This window comes from Oncorhynchus keta, unplaced genomic scaffold (genome assembly GCF_023373465.1).
Source record: "Oncorhynchus keta strain PuntledgeMale-10-30-2019 unplaced genomic scaffold, Oket_V2 Un_contig_659_pilon_pilon, whole genome shotgun sequence".
Classification (NCBI taxonomy): Eukaryota; Metazoa; Chordata; class Actinopteri; order Salmoniformes; family Salmonidae; genus Oncorhynchus; species Oncorhynchus keta.
In genome coordinates this window covers 42,501-62,500 of record NW_026288949.1, presented here as the reverse complement: position 1 = coordinate 62,500, position 20,000 = coordinate 42,501, and the positions used below count along the sequence as shown (strand labels likewise).

At 41.3% G+C, this 20,000-nt stretch overlaps 1 pseudogene; it reads left to right on the top strand.

Annotated features, from left to right (window-relative positions):
* The first annotated feature begins 3,492 nt into the window (after positions 1–3,492).
* LOC127926010 (NLR family CARD domain-containing protein 3-like) overlaps positions 3,493–20,000 on the top strand; it is a 30,025-nt pseudogene continuing 13,517 nt past the window's right edge.

The window sequence follows — 20,000 nt, the reverse complement described above, 5'->3', positions numbered from 1 at the left end:
AGAATTTTCACATGACACGACCACTTGCCTGCTCTTAATGGAATGCATCTGGGTTCAGTGAAGAAGAACCTCTATAGTTCTGATCAACAGAAGGTTAATGTTTAGAGGATGTGAATCAAGCAGCCTTCCAGTTATCAGATCACTTCTGGTGAAGGTTAATGTTTAGAGGATGTGAATCAAGCAGCCTTCCAGTCATCAGATCACTTCTGGTGAAGGTTAATGTTTAGAGGATGTGAATCAAGCAGCCTTCCAGTTATCAGATCACTTCTGGTGTTTCTTTCCCGGCCCGGGATTTGAACCAGCCACCTTTTGGCCACAGCACCAACTCTTTAGCCGCTGGGCGAAAACCTGAGTTAATCTGCCAAAATGTAGACACAATGCTGTGCAGACATAAATGGTATGACTTATAATTATTATACATAAATCAGTGCCAAAAGCACAAGACATACTGTTGCATGTAAGTCTATATTATTTATAGATTGATCATATAGAAATATAAAACATTAATTTTAACAACTCAAAGCAATTACATGTGGAGCAGGAACCACTGACTCCTGCTGTTAACTCTTAATAACTACTTAGTACAGCTCACGAGGTGTCCTAAATATCTGCTGAAAGGTGGGACTAGAGACTTCATGCATAGTTACCCACCCACTTATACCCCTAAGTGTAAAATGTCTTTATTCTCAGCACTTATACGACCAATGTTCTACTCTGAGACGCTTTGTGGATATGGTCTCAGATGTTATAAAAAAAACAGAATGTTTGTTTTACATAATAATAAAAAATGAATATTACTAATGTAACCCACTGTAAAGACTGGGTTTAGGTTATTGTGTTGCACTGATCATGTCCGCGTTCTGGAACTGTCCGCGTCCCCGTACAGAACTGTCCGCGTCCCCGTTCGCCAAGTGTAATAGTATAACTTTAGTCCGTCCCCTCGCTCCCGAACCAGGGACCCTCTGCACATCAACAACAGTCATCCACGAAGCATCGTTACCCATCGCTCCACAAAAGCCGCGGCCCTTGTAGAGGAGAACTACTACTTCAAGGTCTCAGAGCAAGTGACGTCACCGATTGAAACGCTATTTAGCGCGCACCACCGCTAACTAGCTAGCTATTTCACATCCGTTACACAAGCATATTGTCCGGTTACGCGCAGAGTGGACTGAGGTGATCTTGGAGAATAACGACGGAGTTTGTTACACTGTTGAGATGCCGAAGTTTACTGTTCAATTTGCTTTTTTCTTTACGGTCAGTGACAGTATGAGTGTAGCCAGATCCTTTTCACTCTCTATCCTTGTTTTCAATTTGTGTTTCACCGGATTCATCATCGAGACGAGAGACAGACGAACGACCTGCTAGCCAGTCGGTACAGCTAGGTAAGCTAGCTAGCTACACTACCAGCAGCATCCTAGTTATCCTAGCTACTCGGTACAGCTCGGTAAGTTAGCTAGCTACTCTACCAGCAGCATCCTAGTTATCCTAGCTAGTCGGTACAGCTCGTTAAGCTAGCTAGCTACTCTACCAGCAGCATCCTAGTTATCCTAGCTACTCGGTACAGCTCGGTAAGTTAGCTAGCTACTCTACCAGCAGCATCCTAGTTATCCTAGCTAGTCGGTACAGCTCGTTAAGCTAGCTAGCTACTCTACCAGCAGCATCCTAGTTATCCTAGCTACTCGGTACAGCTCGGTAAGTTAGCAAGCTACTCTACCAGCAGCATCCTAGTTATCCTAGCTAGTCGGTACAGCTCGGTAAGCTAGCTAGCTACTCTACCAGCAGCATCCTAGTTATCCTAGCTAGTCGGTACAGCTCGGTAAGCTAGCTAGCTACTCTACCAGCAGCATCCTAGTTATCCTAGCTAGTCGGTACAGCTCGGTAAGCTAGCTAGCTACTCTACCAGCAGCATCCTAGTTATCCTAGCTAGTCGGTACAGCTCGGTAAGCTAGCTAGCTACTCTACCAGCAGCATCCTAGTTATCCTAGCTACTCTACCAGCAGCATCCTAGTTATCCTAGCTAGTCGGTACAGCTCGGTAAGCTAGCTAGCTACTCTACCAGCAGCATCCTAGTTATCCTAGCTAGTCGGTACAGCTCGGTAAGTTAGCTAGCTACTCTACCAGCAGCATCCTAGTTATCCTAGCTAGTCGGTACAGCTCGGTAAGCTAGCTAGCTACTCTACCAGCAGCATCCTAGTTATCCTAGCTAGTCGGTACAGCTCGTTAAGCTAGCTAGCTACTCTACCAGCAGCATCCTAGTTATCCTAGCTACTCGGTACAGCTCGGTAAGTTAGCTAGCTACTCTACCAGCAGCATCCTAGTTATCCTAGCTAGTCGGTACAGCTCGTTAAGCTAGCTAGCTACTCTACCAGCAGCATCCTAGTTACCATAGCTACCACTACATCATCACCGGCTGTCTGCATTTCTTGTGGACCGATGGAGCTCCCCGGTTGTTTCTTCCACCTGTAACTTTAGTGTTTAACCCGTCTCTGTCCAAGGACCGAACTTTTGAATATTATTTTCAGGGCGCCTCAATAGCAGGTATTGAACCCCGGTAAACAATCTCGAGTGCGTCTTCCAGCCCTCTAATAAATGACATAATTCAACCCTCCCGGTTAGTAAATTTACCTCAACAAAATGCCCCAGAAGAAGGCAGAGTAACGACACCAGCCTTTTAGCGGGGTTGAGAGACTGACTACAACGCTCGCGTCGCTAAATTAATTTCGTTATTAAAAATGACACACTGCTCCCGCGCCAGCGTCTAGAAGTCAGTTCTATTTGTGACGCAGTTCGCGTGCCATCTCCTCATTGGTTTATAGAAGCAGGTACCCACGTGCCATCTCCTCATTGGTTTATAGAAGCAGGTACCCATGTGCCATCTCCTCATTGGTTTATAGAAGCAGGTACCCACATGCCATCTCCTCATTGGTTTATAGAAGCAGGTACCCACGTGCCATCTCCTCATTGGTTTATAGAAGCAGGTACCCACGTGCCATCTCCTCATTGGTTTATAGAAGCAGGTACCCACGTGCCATCTCCTCATTGGTTTATAGAAGCAGGTACCCACGTGCCATCTCCTCATTGGTTTATAGAAGCAGGTACCCACGTGCCATCTCCTCATTGGTTTATAGAAGCAGGTACCCACGTGCCATCTCCTCATTGGTTTATAGAAGCAGGTACCCACGTGCCATCTCCTCATTGGTTTATAGAAGCAGGTACCCACGTGCCATCTCCTCATTGGTTTATAGAAGCAGGTACCCACGTGTCATCTCCTCATTGGTTTATAGAAGCAGGTACCCACGTGTCATCTCATTTAGCAAAAAAACATAATTTAACATAAACATAACTTCTTTAAACAATAAAAGCTCATTTACGAACATTTCTGAAAATGGATATATAGCTTTTTGGAATGAAACTCTTCTTATGTTTCCCCATCTGAGCTCAGAGTAGATGAGAGATGTAATGTTTGTCTCTGTTGTGTTGAAGTCCAATCAAGCAAGAGAGACCAGCCTCCCTGTTCCCAGCTGTGTGTCCCTGAAGAGTGACTGGTCTATGGAACCTCCTATAGTGTTTAGAGAGGGAGACTTTTCTACTGAACAAAGGTAAGAAGACCTCATGGGTCCTGGTCAGTGAATTAAACAACACTGTCTCTAGTCATTTCTCCTCCCATTTTCCCATTTATTGTTGTTGTTTTCATAATCCATAGGCTAATCATTTTGTCCATTTTCATAGTCCTAAAACAATATTAAACAAACACAACATTCCCTCCCGTGTGTGTGTGTGTGTGTGTGTGTGTGTGTGTGTGTGTGTGTGTGTGTGTGTGTGTGTGTGTGTGTGTGTGTGTGTGTGTGTGTGTGTGTGTGTGTGTGCATGTGTGTGTGCGTGCGTGCGTGCGTGCGTGTGTGCGTGTGTGCGTGTGTGTGTGTGTGTGTGTGTGTGTGTGTGTGTGTGTGTGTGTGTGTGTGTGTGCATGTGTGTGTGCGTGTGTGTGTGTGTGTGTGTGCGTGCGTGTGTGCGTGTGTGTGTGTGTGTGTGTGTGTGTGTGTGTGTGTGTGTGTGTGTGTGTGTGTGTGTGTGTGTGTGTGCATGTGTGTGTGCATGTGTGTGTGCGTGTGTGCGTGTGTGTGTGTGTGTGTTTGTGTGTGTGTGTGTGTGCATGTGTGTGTGCGTGTGTGCGTGCGTGTGTGCGTGTGTGTGTGTGTGTGTGTGTGTGTGTGTGTGTGTGTGTGTGTGTGCACTCCTGGATGAGGAGATGTAACCTCATGTTTTGTCCACAGAAACCAACAGGAGAGATCAGAGTCAGAGATTCTCAGTGGTCAGTCTTCCCAGAGTCATCAAACAGACCTGGCCTCCATATTCAGTGTATGTGGTCCTGTTATGTACATTTGTTTTTGTTTACCTCAAGTAAAGTTGATCTGCCAATCATTCATTAATGTGTTGATGAGAAAGCATTTCTTCTCTTGCTTAACTTATTTACTTTATTTATTTCAGTTGCTTGAAGAGAAAATGATGACATTTGTGAAGAAAGAACTGAAGATGTTCAAGAGGATTCTTAGTCCAGAACTCCCAGAAGGCTTTGAGAGTCAGAAGCAGGAAGTGGTGGATGCTGAAGATGAGAAGCAGGAGAGCAGTGCCAGAGAGGGGCTCTGAAGATCACACTGCACATCCTGAGGAAAATGAACCAGAAGGAGCTTGCTGACACACTGGAGAAAAGTAAGAGCTGTCTGCCTCATGTTGAATGATGTTTTATAACATTTAAAAGCTGTAGCCAAAGTACAGCTAAAGTAGCTGTGTAACTCAATGATATTGTAGCAGCCTAAACACTGTTAGGTTCTAATTTTTCAGAGTAAATAAGTCACGGACACTAGAGAAACTTTAACCAAGTTTAATTCTTCCCAAAGGGTCGGTACAGCTGGTATTCAGACAACAAAACATTTGACACAAGCACTGATATTTAACCCTTTCTCCGAGGCTGAGTCTCCTCCTCCCTTTCTCCTAGGCTGAGTCTCCTCCTCCCTTTCTCCTAGGCTGAGTCTCATCCTCCCTTTCTCCTAGGCTGAGTCTCCTCCTCCCTTTCTCCTAGGCTGAGTCTCCTCCTCCCTTTCTCCTAGGCTGAGTCTCCTCCTCCCTTTCTCCTAGGCTGAGTCTCCTCCTCCCTTTCTCCTAGGCTGAGTCTCCTCCTCCGCAGCCGAACAGCCAATGTATCTATGTTGCTATACAAACCTTAGTGATATCTGTTCCTCCTCTCTTCATCTGACCCCCTCCATCACTAATCCATGTCTCTCTCCCCTTATCAATGCCTGACACATGTAATCACTTCCCTGCACCAACACATCCCAAGCTTAGTGCTACAATATATACCTTCCTCCTATAACCATTACCTTCTGGTGTAGACCCTCCACTATATAACTTCCTCCTATAACCATTACCTTCTGGTGTAGACCCTCCACTATATACCTTCCTCCTATAACCATAACCTTCTGGTGTAGACCCTCCACTATATACCTTCCTCCTATAACCATTACCTTCTGGTGTAGACCCTCCACTATATACCTTCCTCCTATAACCATTACCTTCTGGTGTAGACCCTCCACTATATACCTTCCTCCTATAAACATTACCTTCTGGTGTAGACCCTCCACTATATACCTTCCTCCTATAACCATTACCTTCTGGTGTAGACCCTCCACCATATACCTTCCTCCTACAGATACCCATTACCTTCTGGTGTAGACCCTCCACTATATACCTTCCTCCTACAGATACCCATTAACTTCTGGTGTAGACCCTCCACTATATACCTTCCTCCTACGGATACCCATTACCTTCTGGTGTAGACCCTCCACTATATACCTTCCTCCTATAACCATTAACTTCTGGTGTAGACCCTCCACTATATACCTTCCTCCTATAACCATTAACTTCTGGTGTAGACACTCTGCTATATACCTTCCTCCTACAGATACCCATTACCTTCTGGTGTAGACCCTCCACTATATACCTTCCTCCTATACCCATTACCTTCTGGTGTAGACCCTCCACTATATACCTTCCTCCTACAGATACCCATTACCTTCTGGTGTAGACCCTCCACTATATACCTTCCTCCTACAGATACTCATTAACATCTGGTGTAGACCCTCCAATATATACCTTCCTCCTACAGATACCCATTATCTTCTGGTGTAGACCCTCCACTATATACCTTCCTCCTATACCCATTACCTTCTGGTGTAGACCCTCCACTATATACCTTCCTCCTACAGATAGCCATTACCTTCTGGTGTAGACCCTCCACTATATTCCTTCCTCCTATACCCATTACCTTCTGGTGTAGACCCTCCACTATATACCTTCCTCCTACAGATACCCATTACCTTCTGGTGTAGACCCTCCACTATATACCTTCCTCCTATAACCATTACCTTATGGTGTAGACCCTCCACTATATACCTTCCCCCTATAACTATTACCTTCTGGTGTAGACCCTCCACTATATACCTTCCTCCTATAACCATTACCTTATGGTGTAGACCCTCCACTATATACCTTCCTCCTATAACCATTACCTTCTGGTGTAGACCCTCCACTATATACCTTCCTCCAATAACCATTACCTTCTAGTGTAGACCCTCCACTATATACCTTCCTCCTATAACCATTACCTTCTGGTGTAGACCCTCCACTATATACCTTCCTCCTATAACCAATACCTTCTGGTGTAGACCCTCCGCTATATACCTTCCTCCTATAACCATTACCTTCTGGTGTAGACCCTCCACTATTTACCTTCCTCCTACAGATAACCATTACCTTCTGGTGGAGACCCTCCACTATATACCTTCCTCCTACAGATGACCATTACCTTCTGGTGTAGACCCTCCACTATATACCTTCCTCCTATAACCATTACCTTCTGGTGTAGACCCTCCACTATATACCTTCCTCCTACAGATACTCATTAACATCTGGTGTAGACCCTCCACTATATACCTTCCTCCTACAGATACCCATTACCTTCTGGTGTAGACCCTCCACTATATACCTTCCTCCTACAGATAACCATTACCTTCTGGTGTAGACCCTCCACTATATACCTTCCTCCTACAGATACCCATTACCTTCTGGTGTAGACCCTCCACTATATACCTTCCTCCTATACCCATTACCTTCTGGTGTAGACCCTCCACTATATACCTTCCTCCTACAGATACCCATTACCTTCTGGTGTAGACCCTCCACTATATACCTTCCTCCTATACCCATTACCTTCTGGTGTACACCCTCCACTATATACCTTCCTCCTATAACCATTACCTTCTGGTGTAGACCCTCCACTATATACTTTCCTCCTATAACCATTACCTTCTGGTGTACACCCTCCACTATATACCTTCCTCCTATAAACATTACCTTCTGGTGTAGACCCTCCACTATATACCTTCCTCCTATAACCATTACCTTCTAGTGTAGACCCTCCACTATATACCTTCCTCCTATAACCATTACCTTCTGGTGTAGACCCTCCACTCTATACCTTCCTCCTATAACCATTACCTTCTGGTGTAGACCCTCCACTCTATACCTTCCTCCTATAACCATTACCTTCTGGTGTAGACCCTCCACTATATACCTTCCTCCTACAGATACTCATTAACATATGGTATAGACCCTCCACTATATACCTTCCTCCTACAGATACCCATTACCTTCTGGTGTAGACCCTCCACTATATACCTTCCTCCTACAGATAACCATTACCTTCTGGTGTAGACACTCCACTATATACCTTCATCCTACAGATACCCATTATCTTCTGGTGTAGACCCTCCACTATATACCTTCCTCCTATACCCATTACCTTCTGGTGTAGACCCTCCACTATATACCTTCCTCCTACAGATACCCATTACCTTCTGGTGTAGACCCTCCACTATATACCTTCCTCCTATAACCATTACCTTCTGGTGTAGACCCTCCACTATATACCTTCCTCCTATAACCATTACCTTCTGGTGTAGACCCTCCACCATATACCTTCCTCCTACAGATACCCATTACCTTCTGGTGTAGACCCTCCACTATATACCTTCCTCCTACAGATACCCATTAACTTCTGGTGTAGACCCTCCACTATATACCTTCCTCCTACGGATACCCATTACCTTCTGTTGTAGACCCTCCTCTATATACCTTCCTCCTATAACCATTAACTTCTGGTGTAGACCCTCCACTATATACCTTCCTCCTATACCCATTACCTTCTGGTGTAGACCCTCCACTATATACCTTCCTCCTACAGATACCCATTAACTTCTGGTGTAGACCCTCCACTATATACCTTCCTCCTACGGATACCCATTACCTTCTGTTGTAGACCCTCCTCTATATACCTTCCTCCTATAACCATTAACTTCTGGTGTAGACCCTCCACTATATACCTTCCTCCTATAACCATTAACTTCTGGTGTAGACACTCTGCTATATACCTTCCTCCTACAGATACCCATTACCTTCTGGTGTAGACCCTCCACTATATACCTTCCTCCTATACGCATTACCTTCTGGTGTAGACCCTCCACTATATACCTTCCTCCTACAGATACCCATTACCTTCTGGTGTAGACCCTCCACTATATACCTTCCTCCTATACCCATTACCTTCTGGTGTACACCCTCCACTATATACCTTCCTCCCATAACCATTACCTTCTGGTGTAGACCCTCCACTATATACCTTCCTCCAATAACCATTACCTTCTGGTGTAGACCCTCCACTATATACCTTCCTCCTAAAACCATTAACTTCTGGTGTAGACCTTCCACTATATACCTTCCTCCTATAACCATTACCTTCTGGTGTAGACCCTCCACTATATACCTTCCTCCAATAACCATTACCTTCTGGTGTAGACCCTCCACTATATACCTTCCTCCTACAGATACCCATTACCTTCTGGTGTAGACCCTCCACTATATACCTTCCTCCTATAACCATTACCTTCTGGTGTAGACCCTCCACTATATACCTTCCTCGTATAACCATTACCTTCTGGTGTAGACCCTCCACTATATACCTTCCTCCTACAGATATAGACCCTCAAGTCCGAGAGAGAGAGAGAGAGAGAGAGAGAGAGAGAGAGAGAGAGAGAGAGAGAGAGAGAGAGAGAGAGAGAGAGAGAGAGAGAGAGAGAGAGAGAGAGAGAGAGAGAGAGAGAGAGAGAATTAATATAATCAGTCACACCAGTCTATAATGCATTATAAAAACCTTTACAGATTTTGACAGTCAGTTAAGATAATAAATTATTATAATTTACAACTTTATAACAGTCCTACAATACTATAGACATTAAAACAGACGTAATATTAATATCCTCTGTTATTTCTAGATTTAGATGAGCTTGCTGTGATTTGCCAACGTGAACTCAAATCTAATCTAAAGAAGAAGTTTCAATGTGTATTTGAGGGGATCGCTAAACAAGGAAACCCAACACTTCTCAATAAGATCTACACAGAGCTCTACATCACAGAGGGTGGAACAGGAGAGGTCAATAATGAACATGAGCTGAGACAGATTGAGACAACAACCAGGAAACAAGCAAGACCAGAGACTCCAATCAAATGTAACGATATCTTCAAACCCTTAACTGGACAAGACAAACCTATCAGAACTGTGATGACAAAGGGAGTCGCTGGCATTGGAAAAACAGTCTCTGTGCAGAAGTTCATTCTGGACTGGGCTGAAGGAAAAGCAAATCAGGATGTCCAATTTGTATTTTCATTCCCTTTTCGGGAGCTGAATTTGATGAAAGGGGAGAAATACACTTTCATTGAACTTCTCAATCACTTCTCAATGGAAACCAAACAATCAGGAATCTCCAACTATGACAAGTACAAAGTTCTGTTCATCTTTGATGGTCTGGATGAGTGCCGACTGCCCCTAGACTTCCAGAAGAACAAGATCTGTTGGGACGTCTCAGAGTCAACCTCAGTGGATGTTCTGCTGACAAATCTCATCGGGGGAATCTGCTTCCCTCTGCTCTCATCTGGATAACTACCCGACCTGCAGCAGCCAATAAGATCCCTTTAGGATGTGTTGACCAGGTGACAGAGGTACGAGGGTTCAATGACCCACAGAAGGAGGAGTACTTCAGGAAGAGATTCAGTGATGAGGACCTGGCCAGCAGAATCATCTCACACATCAAGACATCAAGGAGCCTCCACATCATGTGCCACGTTCCAGTCTTCTGTTGGATTTCTGCAACAGTCCTTGAACACATGCTGGAACATAAGAGAGAAGAGATGCCCAAGACTCTGACTGAGATGTACACACACCTTGTGGTGTTTCATACCAAACAGAAGAATGAAAAGTATCTTGGGAAAGAAGAGACAGGTCCACACTGGAATAAAGAGAGCATTCTGTCACTGGGAAAACTGGCTTTTCAGCAGCTTGTGAAGGGCAATCTGATTTTCTATGAAGAAGACCTGAAAGAGGCTGGAATTGATGTCAATGAAGCCTCAGTGTACTCAGGATTGTGCACACAGCTCTTTAAAGAGGAATGTGGGCTGTACCAGGACAAGGTGTACTGCTTTGTTCATCTGAGTATTCAGGAGTTTCTGGCTGCTGTATATGTGTTCCTCTCATTCATCAACAACAATGAGAATGTAATGGACAAACTGAGAACGACGTCCAGGAGCTTTTCTGTGAGGATCAAACAAAGGCGTAAAGTTACTGTCTACAAGAGTGCTGTGGATAAAGCCTTACAAAGTGAGACAGGAAACCTGGACCTGTTCCTCCGCTTCCTTCTGGGCCTCTCACTGGAGTCCAATCAGAAGCACTTACGAGGTCTACTGACAAAGACAAGAAGCAGCTCACAGAGCCATGAAGAAACAGTCAAGTACATCAAGGAGAAGATCAGGGAGAATCCCTCTCCAGAGAGGAGCATCAATCTGTTCCACTGTCTGAATGAACTGAAGGACCATTCTCTAGTGGAGGAGATCCAAAGCTACCTGAGATCAGGAAGTCTCTCAAAACCCAACCTGTCACCTGGACAGTGGTCAGCTCTGGTCTTTGTGTTACTGACTTCAGAAAAGGAGCTTGATGTGTTTGACCTGAAGAAATACTCCAGATCAGAGGAAGGTCTTCTGAGGCTGCTGCCAGTGGTCAAAGCCTCCAGAGCTGTTCTGTGAGTAAATAAAATGACATATAAGAACTAATCATCAGGAAGAAATATTCAGTTTAGAGAAAAATATGTATTATAATATGTATAATACAGTGCCTTGCGAAAGTATTCGGCCCCCTTGAACTTTGCGACCTTTTGCCACATTTCAGGCTTCAAACATAAAGATATAAAACTGTATATTTTTGTGAAGAATCAACAACAAGTGGGACACAATCATGAAGTGGAACGACATTTATTGGATATTTCAAACTTTTTTAACAAATCAAAAACTGAAAAATTGGGCGTGCAAAATTATTCAGCCCCTTTACTTTCAGTGCAGCAAACTCTCTCCAGAAGTTCAGTGAGGATCTCTGAATGATCCAATGTTGACCTAAATGACTAATGATGATAAATACAATCCACCTGTGTGTAATCAAGTCTCTGTATAAATGCACCTGATAGTCTCAGAGGTCTGTTAAAAGCACAGAGAGCATCATGAAGAACAAGGAACACACCAGGCAGGTCCGAGATACTGTTGTGAAGAAGTTTAAAGCCGGATTTGGATACAAAAAGATTTCCCAAGCTTTAAACATCCCAAGGAGCACTGTGCAAGCGATAATATTGAAATGGAAGGAGTATCAGACCACTGCAGATCTACCAAGACTTTGCCGTCCCTCTAAACTTTCAGCTCATACAAGAAGAAGACTGATCAGAGATGCAGCCAAGAGGCCCATGATCACTCTGGATGAACTGCAGAGATCTACAGCTGAGGTGGGAGACTCTGTCCATAGGACAACAATCAGTCGTATATTGCACAAATCTGGCCTTTATGGAAGAGTAGCAAGAAGAAAGCTATTTCTTAAAGATATCCATAAAAAGTGTTGTTTAAAGTTTGCCACAAGCCACCTGGGAGACACATCAAACATGTGGAAGAAGGTGCTCTGGTCAGATGAAACCAAAATTGAACTTTTTGGCAACAATGCAAAACGTTATGTTTGGCGTAAAAGCAACACAGCTCATCACCCTGAACACACCATCCCCACTGTCAAACATGGTGGTGGCAGCATCATGGTTTGGGCCTGCTTTTCTTCAGCAGGGAAGAGGGTTAAAATTGATGGGAAGATGGATGGAGCCAAATACAGGACCATTCTGGAAGAAAACCTGATGGAGTCTGCAAAAGACCTGAGACTGGGACAGAGATTTGTCTTCCAACAAGACAATGATCCAAAACATAAAGCAAAATCTACAATGGAATGGTTCAAAAATAAACATATCCAGGTGTTAGAATGGCCAAGTCAAAGTCCAGACCTGAATCCAATCGAGAATCTGTGGAAAAACTGAAAACTGCTGTTCACAAATGCTCTCCATCCAACCTCACTGAGCTCGAGCTGTTTTGCAAGGAGGGATGGGAAAAAATGTCAGTCTCTCGATGTGCAAAACTGATAGAGACATACCCCAAGCGACTTACAGCTGTAATCTCAGCAAAAGGTGGCGCTACAAAGTATTAACTTAAGGGGGCTGAATAATTTTGCACACCCAATTTTTCAGCTTTTGATTTGTTAAAACAGTTTGAAATATCCAATAAATGTCGTTCCACTTCATGATTGTGTCCCACTTGTTGTTGATTCTTCACAAAAAAAATACAGTTTTATATCTTTATGTTTGAAGCCTGAAATTTGGCAAAAGGTCGCAAAGTTCAAGGGGGCCGAATACTTTCGCAAGGCACTGTATATTATTTTGAAAAACATATTGAATAAATTCATTGATTTTCACATCTGTATAACAACATGACCATACAATTCTAGGAGACGGAAGATGAATCTATATGTTGTTTGGGAGAATTAACCAAATGCATCTGCCATTGTCCTTCTACACTACTGGTGTTAAATGAACAGTGTGTTTGTGAAGTCATGATGATCTCTTTGTCAGGCTGTCAGGCTGTGGAGTCACAGAGGAAGGCTGTGCTTCTCTGGTCTCAGCTCTGGAGTCAAACCCCTCACACCTGAGAGAGCTGGATCTGAGTAACAATGACCTGAAGGATTCAGGAGTGAAGCTGCTCTCTGCTGTGCTGGAGAATCACCACTGTAAACTGGAGATTCTGAGGTCAGTATTATCAGATATGAAAGCACTTTAATAATGTAGTTCTCCCATTTGAAAAAGTCGTAATTACTCTGAAACATTCACTTATAGTGTATTAAAGTAGTCATAAGTTTAGTATTTGGTCCCATATTCCATGCCTGCAGTGATTACATCAAGCTTGTGATTCTACTAACTTGTTGAATTAATTAGCAGTTTGTCTTGGTTGTGTTTTGGATGTTTTCCCAATAGAAACTGAATGGTGAATAATGTCCTGTCATTTTGGAGTCACTTCACTTGTATTGTCAGTAAGAATAGAAGATGTTTCTGAACACTTCTACATTCATGTGGATGCTACTATGATGATGAATAATCAGGAATGAATCGAGAATAATGATAAATGAGAAAGTTACAGAGGCACAAAGATCAGACCCCTCTGTTATTGGTAATGGTGAGAGGTTAGCATGTTTTGTTGTAGCCTCTGTTATTGGTAATGGTGAGAGGTTAGCATGTTTTGTTGTAGCCTCTGTTATTGGTAATGGTGAGAGGTTAGCATGTTTTGTTGTAGCCTCTGTTATTGGTAATGGTGAGAGGTTAGCATGTTTTGTTGTAGTCTCTGTTATTGGTAATGGTGAGAGGTTAGCATGTTTTGTTGTAGCCTCTGTTATTGGTAATGATGAGAAGTTAGCATGTTTTGTTGTAGTCTCTGTTATTGGTAATGGTGAGAGGTTAGCATGTTTTGTTGTAGCCTCTGTTATTGGTAATGGTGAGAAGTTAGCATGTTTTGTTGTAGCCTCTGTTATTGGTAATGGTGAGAGGTTAGCATGTTTTGTTGTAGCCTCTGTTATTGGTAATGGTGAGAGGTTAGCATGTTTTGTTGTAGTCTCTGTTATTGGTAATGGTGAGAGGTTAGCATGTTTTGTTGTAGTCTCTGTTATTGGTAATGGTGAGAGGTTAGCATGTTTTGTTGTAGTCTCTGTTATTGGTAATGGTGAGAGGTTAGCATGTTTTGTTGTAGCCTCTGTTATTGGTAATGGTGAGAGGTTAGCATGTTTTGTTGTAGTCTCTGTTATTGGTAATGGTGAGAGGTTAGCATGTTTTGTTGTAGCCTCTGTTATTGGTAATGGTGAGAGGTTAGCATGTTTTGTTGTAGCCTCTGTTATTGGTAATGGTGAGAGGTTAGCATGTTTTGTTGTAGTCTCTGTTATTGGTAATGGTGAGAGGTTAGCATGTTTTGTTGTAGTCTCTGTTATTGGTAATGGTGAGAGGTTAGCATGTTTTCTGTTATTGGTAATGGTGAGAGGTTAGCATGTTTTGTTGTAGCCTCTGTTATTGGTAATGGTGAGAGGTTAGTATGTTTTGTTGTAGCCTCTGTTATTGGTAATGGTGAGAGGTTAGCATGTTTTGTTGTAGTCTGTTATTGGTAATGATGAGAGGTTAGCATGTTTTGTTGTAGTCTGTTATTGGTAATGATGAGAGGTTAGTATGTTTTGTTGTAGTCTGTTATTGGTAATGGTGAGAGGTTAGCATGTTTTGTTGTAGTCTCTGTTATTGGTAATGGTGAGAGGTTAGCATGTTTTGTTGTAGTCTCTGTTATTGGTAATGGTGAGAGGTTAGCATGTTTTGTTGTAGTCTCTGTTATTGGTAATGGTGAGAGGTTAGTATGTTTTGTTGTAGTCTGTTATTGGTAATGGTGAGAGGTTAGCATGTTTTGTTGTAGTCTCTGTTATTGGTAATGGTGAGAGGTTAGCATGTTTTGTTGTAGTCTCTGTTATTGGTAATGGTGAGAGGTTAGCATGTTTTGTTGTAGTCTCTGTTATTGGTAATGGTGAGAGGTTAGCATGTTTTGTTGTAGTCTCTGTTATTGGTAATGGTGAGAGGTTAGCATGTTTTGTTGTAGTCTCTGTTATTGGTAATGGTGAGAGGTTAGCATGTTGTGTTGTAGCCTCTGTTATTGGTAATGGTGAGAGGTTAGCATGTTTTGTTGTAGCCTCTGTTATTGGTAATGGTGAGAGGTTAGCATGTTTTGTTGTAGTCTCTGTTATGGTAATGGTGAGAGGTTAGCATGTTTTGTTGTAGTCTCTGTTATTGGTAATGGTGAGAGGTTAGTATGTTTTGTTGTAGCCTCTGTTATTGGTAATGGTGAGAGGTTAGCATGTTTTGTTGTAGTCTCTGTTATTGGTAATGGTGAGAGGTTAGCATGTTTTGTTGTAGTCTCTGTTATTGGTAATGGTGAGAGGTTAGCATGTTTTGTTGTAGTCTCTGTTATTGGTAATGGTGAGAGGTTAGCATGTTTTGTTGTAGTCTCTGTTATTGGTAATGTGAGAGGTTAGTATGTTTTGTTGTAGCTCTGTTATTGGTAATGGTGAGAGGTTAGCATGTTTTGTTGTAGTCTGTTATTGGTAATGGTGAGAGGTTAGCATGTTTTGTTGTAGTCTGTTATTGGTAATGGTGAGAGGTTAGCATGTTTTGTTGTAGTCTGTTATTGGTAATGGTCTCTGATTGGTAATGGTGAGAGGTTAGCATGTTTTGTTGTAGCCTCTGTTATTGGTAATGATGAGAGGTTAGTATGTTTTGTTGTAGTCTGTTATTGGTAATGGTGAGAGGTTAGCATGTTTTGTTGTAGTCTCTGTTATTGGTAATGGTGAGAGGTTACCATGTTTTGTTGTAGTCTCTGTTATTGGTAATTGAAGGTGACATGTTTAGCCTCTGTAACTTTCTCACTAATTTTTTTCATGAATCTTTCATTATTTTTCTTAATCATGGCATCCTCAGGATACATTTATTATTGTTTAGAAACATGTTATCTACTCTCTAGACAGAAAAGTACTCCACTCATCATCCACCATTTTATTATTGGGCAAAACACAACCAAAAACACAACCAAAACAAACTGCAAATGCAACCAACGAGTTTACGACAAAAAACTAATTTTTTTACTATTTTAATACACTATGTGTGAATTGTTCAGAATACTTAAGACTTCTTCAAATGGGGAGACTAGAAACATAAATTGTTTTAATTTTTAATAGTGAAACACTTGTCTTAAAATAACCTCCAAATTAAAGGTCTTATAAACTGTCACTGTCATATGAAACATTTGACCTCAAATCCAAAATGTTGGAGAATAGAGCCACATTTTAAATGTTAGCTTCACTGTCTAAATAGATATGGTGAGGACTGTATACACAATACAATCTAAATCTGATTCCTCACTGTCTAAATAGATATGGTGTGGACTGTATACTCAATACAATCTAAATCTGATACCTCACTGTCTAAATAGATATGGTGTGGACTGTATACTCAATACAATCTAAATCTGATACCTCACTGTCTAAATAGATATGGTGTGGACTGTATACTCAATACAATCTAAATCTGATACCTCACTGTCTAAATAGATATGGTGTGGACTGTATACTCAATACAATCTAAATCTGATACCTCAATGTCTAAATAGATATGGTGTGGACTGTATACTCAATACAATCTAAATCTGATACCTCACTGTCTAAATAGATATGGTGTGGACTGTATACTCAATACAATCTAAATCTGATACCTCACTGTCTAAATAGATATGGTGTGGACTGTATACTCAATACAATCTAAATCTGATACCTCACTGTCTAAATAGATATGGTGTGGACTGTATACTCAATACAATCTAAATCTGATTCCTCACTGTCTAAATATATATGGTGTGGACTGTATACTCAATACAATCTAAATCTGATAACTCACTGTCTAAATAGATATGGTGTGGACTGTATACTCAATACAATCTAAATCTGATACCTCACTGTCTAAATAGATATGGTGTGGACTGTATACTCAATACAATCTATATCTGATACCTCACTGTCTAAATAGATATGTGTGGACTGTATACTCAATACAATCTAAATCTGATTCCTCAATGTCTGTCTTCTGACTGATACTGCTTTTTAAACTGGTCTGGTCAGTCTACTATAATATTTGTACTATACATGTTTCTATCTGCAGGCAATACTTTGATCATTTGTCATTTTTTATGATGATACACTATTTTACGAATAGATATGGAAGGTTTCAGGACACTGATATATCTGAATATGTTGACAAAATAGACTGCAACTATTTTCACCACCAAAGAATATCAGTGTGGTTTTAATCTGATTTGACTCTTTGCAGGCTGTCAGGCTGTCTAGTCACAGAGGAAGGCTGTGCTTCTCTGGTCTCAGCTCTGGAGTCAAACCCCTCACACCTGAGAGAGCTGGATCTGAGTAACAATGACCTGAAGGATTCAGGAGTGAAGCTGCTCTCTGCTGGACTGGGGAATCCCCACTGTAAACTGGAGATTCTGAGGTCAGTATTATCAGATATGAAAGCACTTTAATAATGTAGTTCTCCCATTTGAAAAAGTCGTAATTACTCTGAAACATTCACTTATAGTGTATTAAAGTAGTCATAAGTTTAGTATTTGGTCCCATATTCCATGCCTGCAGTGATTACATCAAGCTTGTGATTCTACTAACTTGTTGAATTAATTAGCAGTTTGTCTTGGTTGTGTTTTAGATGTTTTCCTAATAGAAACTGAATGGTGAATAATGTCCTGTCATTTTGGAGTCACTTCACTTGTATTGTCAGTAAGAATAGAAGATGTTTCTGAACAATTCTACATTCATGTGGATGTTACCATGATTATGAATAATAATGAATGAATCGATGATAATGATGAATGAGAAAGTTACAGAGGCACAAAGATCAGACCCCCTGTTATTGGAAGTGGTGAGAGGTTATCATGTTTTGTTGTAGTCTCTGTTATTGGTAATGGTGAGAGGTTAGCATGTTTTGTTGTAGCCTCTGTTATTGGTAATGGTGAGAGGTTAGCATGTTTTGTTGTAGTCTCTGTTATTGGTAATGGTGAGAGGTTAGCATGTTTTGTTGTAGTCTCTGTTATTGGTAATGGTGAGAGGTTAGCATGTTTTGTTGTAGTCTCTGTTATTGGTAATGGTGAGAGGTTAGCATGTTTTGTTGTAGTCTCTGTTATTGGTAATGGTGAGAGGTTAGCATGTTTTGTTGTAGCCTCTGTTATTGGTAATGGTGAGAGGTTAGCATGTTTTGTTGTAGCCTCTGTTATTGGTAATGGTGAGAGGTTAGCATGTTTTGTTGTAGTCTCTGTTATTGGTAATGGTGAGAGGTTAGCATGTTTTGTTGTAGTCTCTGTTATTGGTAATGGTGAGAGGTTAGCATGTTAGTCTCTGTTATTGGTAATGGTGAGAGGTTAGCATGTTTTGTTGTAGTCTCTGTTATTGGTAATGGTGAGAGGTTAGCATGTTTTGTTGTAGTCTCTGTTATTGGTAATGGTGAGAGGTTAGCATGTTTTGTTGTAGTCTCTGTTATTGGTAATGGTGAGAGGTTACCATGTTTTTAGTTGTAGCCTCTGTAACTTTCTCACTCATTTTTTTCATGAATCTTTCATTATTTTTCTTAATCATGGCATCCTCAGGATACATTTATTATTGTTTAGAAACATGTTACTCTCTTAGACAGAAAAGTACTCCACTCATCATCCACCATTTTATTATTGGGCAAAACACAAACAAAAACACAACCAAAACAAACTGCAAATGCAACCAACGAGTTTACGACAAAAAAACTAATTTTTTGACTATTTTAATACACTATGTGTGAATTGTTCAGAATACTTAAGACTTCTTCAAATGGGGAGACTAGAAACATAAATTGTTTTAATTTTTAATAGTGAAACACTTGTCTTAAAATAACCTCAAATTAAAGGTGACATTATAAACTGTCACGTCATATGAAACATTTGACCTCAAATCCAAAATGTTGGAGAATAGAGCCACATTTTAAATGTTAGCTTCACTGTCTAAATAGATATGGTGTGGACTGTATACTCAATACAATCTAAATCTGATACCTCACTGTCTAAATAGATATGGTGTGGACTGTATACTCAATACAATCTAAATCTGATACCTCACTGTCTAAATAGATATGGTGTGGACTGTATACTCAATACAATCTAAATCTGATACCTCACTGTCTAAATAGATATGGTGTGGACTGTATACTCAATACAATCTAAATCTGATACCTCACTGTCTAAATAGATATGGTGTGGACTGTATACTCAATACAATCTAAATCTGATACCTCACTGTCTAAATAGATATGGTGTGGACTGTATACTCAATACAATCTAAATCTGATACCTCACTGTCTAAATAGATATGGTGTGGACTATATACTCAATACAATCTAAATCTGATACCTCACTGTCTGTCTTCTGACTGATACTGCTTTTTAAACTGGTCTGGTCAGTCTACTATAATATTTGTACTATACATGTTTCTATCTGCAGGCAATACTTTGATCATTTGTCATTTTTTATGATGATACACTATTTTATGAATAGATATGGCAGGTTTCAGGACACTGATATATCTGAATATGTTGAAAAAATATACTGCCACTATTTTCACCACCAAAGAATATCAGTGTGATTTTAATATGATTTGACTCTTTGCAGGCTGTCAGGCTGTCTAGTCACAGAGGAAGGCTGTGCTTCTCTGGTCTCAGCTCTGAGGTCAAACCCCTCACACCTGAGAGAGCTGGACCTGAGCTACAATCACCCAGGAGACTCAGGAGTCAGACTGCTCTCTGCTGGACTGGAGGATCCACACTGCAGACTGGAGAAACTCAGGTATGTAGAGGGTTTATGTCAATGTTCATATCAGACATGTTGGACTTATC